This window comes from Mustela nigripes, chromosome 9, assembly GCF_022355385.1.
Source record: "Mustela nigripes isolate SB6536 chromosome 9, MUSNIG.SB6536, whole genome shotgun sequence".
NCBI classification, from domain to species: Eukaryota; Metazoa; Chordata; class Mammalia; order Carnivora; family Mustelidae; genus Mustela; species Mustela nigripes.
Genome location: NC_081565.1, coordinates 27,018,176 through 27,026,203, shown reverse-complemented (window position 1 = coordinate 27,026,203; position 8,028 = coordinate 27,018,176).

Below are 8,028 nucleotides of genomic sequence, written 5' to 3'. Positions count from 1 at the left end.
ATTTCCTAGTGAGGGAAACAACATCCTACCTCTGATAGGTAAAAACCTATCAGAGAGGTTTTGAGTTTTGACTAAGTGTTTCTTTAAAAGTTGTCACTTAGCAAATTAGGTGACAGTAGTGTTATCTGCAGTCGGTGTAAACAGATATTCTCTCTGGCATAAATCAGCTCTGTGTCATGAAAACATACAGCTGCTTCTGCCTTTCCCTTTTTCATTCATTAGATTAGCTAGAACACTTAGAAGAGACAGGGGCTCTCTCATCCAATCCATAGCCCTGACACGGAGATTTAGAAAGCAGCAGCAGGTGGGTGTTCTTACCATGTCCCACCAAAACTGGAGAGCCAGTACGTGACAGTCTACACTCTGCTGATGAACTGCAGGTGTTCTGCCTCACGGACCCACTCCTGGATCAGGAACTCAACAGAGCTGGCTTGAGACGAAGAACATCTCAAAAATGACACAGATGGACACAGGGATGTCCGTGACATGCTCTGCAGAGAGAAAGTCAGTGAAGATTTGAAGAGTCACTGATGCAGCTGAGAACACAATCAAGGAGGACACACACACACACACACACACACACACACACACACACACATCTGATGAATAGCCCAGGGAGAAACATCTGTTCAATAAATAAATACATTTCTTTTACTCAGAGTTTAAACATGATTATTTTCAAGTCAAAAATCTGAAAAACAAATGCATAACATCTCACTGGGTTAAAAAGTCCAGTACTGGGGCACCTGCATGGCTCAGTGGATTAAGCATCTGCCTTCACCTCAGGTCATGATCCTGGGACCCTGGGACCCAGCCCTGTATCGGGCTCCCTGCTCAGTGGGGAGTCTGCTCCTCCCTCCTCTTCTGCTGCTCCCACTGCTTGGCCTGAGAATGGCCATATGGCATTCACTCTGGTCCACTGTTCCTGACCTTACAAGAGCAGCAGGTTGTAAATTCTCACACATACAATATGGCTTGAAAACTCAGCAAGTACAGAAATATTAATGTGAAACTACTCAAATTCTTCCAGCTATAGATAAACTTAAAACAATAGTATATAGTATATCAATCTACTAGACACAGAAGTTCTATAAAAAAAAAAATTCTAAGATTCTGGTTATAAGAATGATCCTATAAGCCCATTACAAAGGGTCTCTTCTTTTTTAAGATTTTTTTATTTATTTGAGACAGAGCACAAATGTGGGAGGGGGAGAAGGAAAAGTGCCTCCCAACTGAGCAGGGAGCCCCATGTGGGGCTCAATCCCAGGACCCTGGGATCGTGACCTGAGCCGAAGACTAATGTTTAACTGACTAAACCATTCAGGCATCCCACAAAGGCTCTTTTATAAAATTCCTAATGACCTATACTGATACTGTGTAGAAGAGAAAGAATAACTGCCATGCTCCATATACAAGATACACACTTTCAGATATTAAATAGAGTAGCTCAGTCCTGGCTGCCACAAGATCACTAAATACCAGTGATGACTTTGTATGCAAAAGTCCTAAATAAGCTGCTTTATGATCTGACTGACCTACAATAATTCCCACATACCAGCAACTCAGGGCCCACCTTCCTGACAAGTCCTGGACAACTTCAAGTGTTTCTTTACTTGCTTACTGGAATCTTTTGACTCAGAGGAAGTGACTGAGAATTACTGGCACCCAGGCAAAACCCACCATACCTATATTAACAGCCTGATATAAAATGTAGACAGTGTGGAAAATAATACCACTCAGCAGCAGACTCCACATGAATATGTACATGTTTCATTTAGATATTTCTTCTTAAAGAAATATTTCTTCCTCAAAGTTAGAATCTGTGAAAGTTACATCACAGCCACCTCTAATGGATTCTGGCAAACTTTTGACTCTAACAGTTCATGCCCAGGTTGCTAAGAGAAGCTCCAGTGGGAAAGAGAAGGGACCTGAGCCTGATTATGGACTCTGACATCTGACACACTGAGGAAAGAATAGTTATTTGTCTCTGATGCTTCTCTGACCTTGGTAGCTCAGGCCTGAACACAGGTCTCAAGCAGGCAGATGGGGAGCCAAAACAGTGAGGATCACTGACCACAGTAAGCTAGAGAGGGCTAAACAGAAAGCTATGGCACTTTCCTGGCAAAAGGGCCACTTTAGGGGTCCCACTTTGCACTGTTCAGAGTTCTATGGGTACCAGCTCTTGGGGAAAAGACAAAGGAGGAAAAGTGGGAAAGAGTGAAAGAGCTAAGCTTTGAGGCAGCCATATAAAGCATCTCATTTTCCAGGAGGTATGAAAAAACTTCAAGGATTCCTCCTCCTCTTCTTAAGTCCCACCTGTTCCTTCAAAGCGCAAAGGAAGAAATGGGTTGAAAAAACAAGGAAAATAGGTAGTTTTAATACCATTTTTTCAATCCAAGTCTTTGGTCCATGTAAAAAGTGAAAACTGAAAAACTGTCTTGGAATCCACACAACTCTCTGGGAATCTGATTTGGAAGAAAAGTATAACTAGGACAGGAGACTCATACTTTGAATAAAACCAATTTTAAAATCACCTTATTTTATAACATGACTGAACTAGAAGCTCTGCAAATTTAAAGAAAGCACATGTGTCTTTAGGGTAGCACAACTGGGGCAGAAAACAAAATGGATAACAGTGACGCATGTCCCTAGAAAGTGGATCACAGTGTGACCAGACCCTGCCCACAAAGCCAAGGTGCTGCCATCAGCCAAACACTGAGGTCTAGTGCATTCTGCCCTCACCATTGGCCATTCACTTATGCCAAGCCAAGATGTCCCCCAGGAAATTATTCTGAGCTACTCAACAATAGACAGTGGAACATGACTCATTACAGTCACTAAGGCTCTCAGGAAGCAGGATCACTGACTACACCCGGTGACTACTTTGGTTCACTGGAGTTATAATGACAAATAGATTCACCCTTAATTTTAAAGAGAAGTATCCACGACTTAAGTTCTCACACCCATTTACAATTGCTTGTCCTCATCCTGCAACCTAGATGCTGATAAAGCAACAGAGGGCGATCATAAGCAAGCCTCTACCTGAAACTGTTCTCAGAAAAAGGCTCAGAACTGCTCCCCACACTCACAGTCTCAGAGACTGTCAGAGTTTTAAGACCCACAGAAATCTCATGGGCCAGTCTCCCTAATTCAGAGGTGAGGAAACAGGCCCAGGGGCTGAGCGGCCTGTCTGAGGTCACCAGCTCATCTGTGGCACAAGCAGGGATGGAGCCGGGTCTGTCACAAGATATTGTGTCACATTACCTCAGTGGGAGAAACCAGACTGTGCCTTCCACAGCCCATGGATCCAGAGTGCTGAGATCTGGTTTTAACTCAAACAAGTTGTTACTTGGGCTGACTTTTCAAAATAGAGAAAGAAGTTAAACTAAGGTACAGGAACTTGCAGACCAAGTCCCTTCCCCTCAAAACCCAAATGCTATTCTCTCCGATAAGAATTAAGCTCAATGGAGCAAATAATCCTAAAAATTGTATGGAATCAGAAGAGACCCTAAATTGCTAAGGAAATGTTGAAAAACAAAAATAAAACTGGCGGCATCACGTTACCAGATTTCAAGCTTTACTACAAAGCTGTGATCACCAAGACAGCATGGTACTGGCATAAAAACAGACACATAGACCAGTGGAACATAGTAGAGAGCCCAGATATGGACCCTCAACTCTATGGTCAAATAATCTTCGACAAAGACTATACTTTGGTCAAATATATTTATATTATATATATTTTGGTCAAAGATTATACTTTTGGTCAAATAATCTTCGACAAAGATTATACAGGAAAAAAAATGGACCCTCAACTCTATGGTCAAATAATCTTTGACAAAGATTATACTTTGGTCAAATATATTTATATTGTATATATTTTGGTCAAAGATTATACTTTTGGTCGAACAATCTTCGACAAAGATTATACAGGAAAAAATATACAGTGGAAAAAAGATAGTCTCTTCAATAAATGGTGCTGGGATAACTGGACAGCTATATGTAGAAGAATGAAACTCAACCATTCCTTTACCCCATACACAAAGATAAACTCAAAATCCATCAGAATCCTAGAGGAGAACATAGGCAGTAACCTCTTTGATATTAGCCACAGCAACTTCTTTCAAGATATGTCTCCAAAGGCCAAGGAAACAAAAGCGAAAATGAACTTCTGGGACTTCATCAAGATCAAAAGCTTCTGCACAGCAAAGGAAACAGTCAACAAAACAAAAAGGTAACTCACGGAATGGGAGATGATATTTGCAATGACAGTACAGACAAAAGGTAGATATCCAGGATCTATAAAGAATTCTCAAACTCAACACACACAAAACAGATAATCATATCAAAAAATGGGCAGAAGATATGAACAGATACTTCTCCAATGAAGACATACAAATGGCTATCAGATACATGAAAAAATGTTCATCATCACTAGCCATCAGGGAGATTCAAATTAAAACCACATTGAGATACCACCTTACACCAGTAAGAATGGCCAAAATTAGCAAGACAGGAAACAACGTGTGTTGGAGAGGATGTGGAGAAAGGGGAACTCTCTTACACTGTTGGTGGGAATGCAAATTGGTGCAGCCACTTTGGAGAACAGTTTGGAGATTCCTCAAGAAATTAAAAATAGAGCTACCCTATGACCCTGCAATTGCACTGCTGGGTATTTACCCCAAAGATACAGATGTAGTGAAAAGAAGGGCCATCAGTACCCCAATGTTCATAGCAGCAATGGCCATGGTCGCCAACCTGTGGAAAGAACCAAGATGCCCTTCAATGGACGAATTGATAAGGAAGATGTGGTCCATATACACTATGGAGTACTATGCCTCCATCAGAAAGGATGAATACCCAACTTTTGTAGCAACATGGACGGGACTGGAAGAGATTATGCTGAGTGAAATAAGTCAAGCAGAGAGTCAATTATCATATGGTTTCACTTATTTGTGGAACATAACAAATAACATGCATGGGGAAATAGAGAGGAGAAGGGAATTGAGGGAAATTGGAAGGGGTGGTTAACTATGAGAGACTATGGACTCTGAAAAACAACCTGAAGGTTTTAAAGGGGTGGGAGGTTGGGGGAGCCAGGTGATGGGTATTAAGGAGGGAACGTATTGCATGGAGCACTGGGTGTGGTGCAAAAACAATGAATACTGTTATGCTGAAAAGAAATTAAAAAAAAAAAAAATCAATTAAGCTCAAGACTGAAAGACAACCCCCTGACAGGTCAGCCATTCCTTCCTCCCCAGCAGAAGCTCCCAGCCGGCCTGCACTGCCATCTGCTCAATCACATGGAGACTGACTCACCTGTGGAGGAGGCAGCCGCCCTGCCCCCAGGAGACACACGGGCAGTATCTTCTTAATTTTGTCACTGCTACACTGGCAGATGGGTGAAGGGTTCTCCATCATCCAGTTCCCCTTTTGGAAGAGGTCCACGATGGTCTGGGGGACCGGAGCGGTGGTCCACTCCTCCTCCCCCACGGAGCAGGGCATGTTTCTGCAAAGGGAGGACATCAAAGGTGGCATCACCTGAGAGGACCTGGCCTTTCCTGGAGCCTCAGGAGCACAGACCAATCAATAACAACCACAAACAGGCATCTGTGCCCTCACCATTTGTTTGATCTCCCCACAGACCTGTAAGCTGCAAACTCACCTTATAGTTAAGGATGAAGGAACACAAAGAAGCCCTAAACACTCATGTACCAAACTCCAGGCAATCCAGTCTGCCAGCATTTGGTCTCTTGCCCCTGTGTTCACTCAGTAAATATTCAATGAGCACATACTATGTGCCAGACAGTGTTCTGCATAATTGAGGGCCTGGGGTGAACAAGACAAAGTCCCTACCTCCTGTAGAGGAATCTGGCAATAAGCAAATGTCACTTAGCCAAAAATAAAGCAAAATAAGAGAACAGTGAATCAGGGGAAGACAGACTACTTCTTCCTAGGAGGGTGATACTTCTTCCAAGGCATGAACGACCAGAAAGCAGCAGCCAGGGAAAGATTTGGGGAGAGAAACACTACAGGCAAAGGCAATGGAAGGTTTAAGTACAAAGTCCCTCAAAAGAAAAGAACTTCCCACGTTTGAGGAACAGCAGGAGGGCAGTGAGCTGGCACGGGATGAGGTAGGAGGGAGAATGACGGGGAGGACGGTGGAGCGAAGCCAGCGCCAGATGACACGGGCCTGGGAAGGAGTTATGCTCAATCTGGCGCAGAATGGCAAGATTCGTTTTATGGTTTAAAATGAGGACAGAATTGGGGTCTGCAGGGGACACAGTGAGGATGCTCAGTACATGAAGCGCTAGGTTTTCTGCAAGGATCACGAGGCCTTTACGCCTGACGCGAGCTCCGAATCACTGTGGACCATCACCAACACGCTTGCCCTCTTGGGTCTTATCTTCTCCACCAGTCAAATAAAAGTACAAAATGACATGTTGAAACATGTCATTTCTAATATCCCTTGCAGTTCCAAGATTCTACAATGCACAGCTACACTCTTTATGTTATTCTTCTATGTACTAAAAACATCAAAGGAACAGATTTGTGCACTGCTCTCTAGTTCTAAGGCACTGTAACTTGATGGAAAAGTCAAAGTAAGACACGATGCCCTCTTGAAGCTCATGCTCTAAAACCTCCAAAAGATGATTGGCTGAGATAAAGAGCCACTGGTAGGTGTCCTACTCAAATCTCCCTTAAGTATACCACTTTTTGAAAAACTTCAAATCCGAATTTCAGTAAAGTTGTCAGCATAGAGATCTTGCCTTCAGACTGCCTCCAATACACATCAATGGTGCTCTTCATCAAAGCTGTAGCATTCGAATCAGGGTCATGCCTCTTGTCTTTCTAACCTGGACAACTGAACCCACCTCTACCAGCACCTGGCTCTTTATCTCTTGTCATTGTCTTTATCAGTAATCCCTTTGGCCTCCCCTTCAGACACCTTGAGGGGTATGAACATTCACCAAATTTGTTGATACAGTGCCTTAAAAAAGGATTTTAAAGAAAAGGTTATAAAAAATACATGTTAAAAGAAGAAAATACGCATTTTCATAAAAAGTGAATATATCATGTTTTCAGGTTGTCAAAGTGAAAAGGCTTATAAGCAAAACCAAAAATTATATATAATGGAGCAGCCCATCGCAAAACTTAGGTACAAGATTTAGTGGGAAGCATCTGACCTTTAAGTATAAAGTGCTATTAAATTAAATATTAATGTGCTATCACAGTTAAAAAAAAAACAGCTATAATGATTCACTTTGCAAGATTTTAGAACATCCTCCAAATGTTCGTTTCTAGATGTTCTGATTAGGTTACTTTATTAGCTTTTTAAAAAATAAACAAAATGATTCAAATAGTCAACAGTGTGGCATGCAGCTGATAAATGCAATATTAGAGAGTAAACCAAGTGACAATGACAAGAAGCCAGTAAAGGAGGGTCTAAAACAGCACTCAGAGGATTTGTTTTCCTTCTATATGTTGGATCCTAAAGCCCGCATCTTTCCTGAGGGCATTCAAGAGTTCATGGTGCCCGCATTCTCACGAGTGTCATCACTGTGGGTACATAAGAAGCAGCCAGTTCAGTAATTCATTAAAAACAGGAAGTGGGGGCGCCTGGATGGCTCAGTGGGTTGAGCCTCTGCCTTTGGCTCAGGTCATGATCTCAGGGTCCTGGGATCGAGCCCCACATCAGGCTCTCTGCTCAGTGGGGAGCCTGCTCCCCCTCTCTCCCTGCCTGCCTGCCCCCTCTCTCCCTCTCCCCCTATTTGTAAGCTCTCTCTGTGTCAAATAAATAAAATCTTAAAAAAACAAAAATGGGAACCAGGAGGTAAAGTTTTCCAAAGTAAACACTTTATTAAACACCTCCTGAGTGTTAGGTTCTTAACACAAAAATGAATAAAACACAGACTCACCTATAAGGACCTTGGACAGTAGCCATACATTTGATACCAGGATGATAACCAACAATCTAGAATATATAAATACGTATAAGTTGGATATATGTGTGCACATATATCTGTA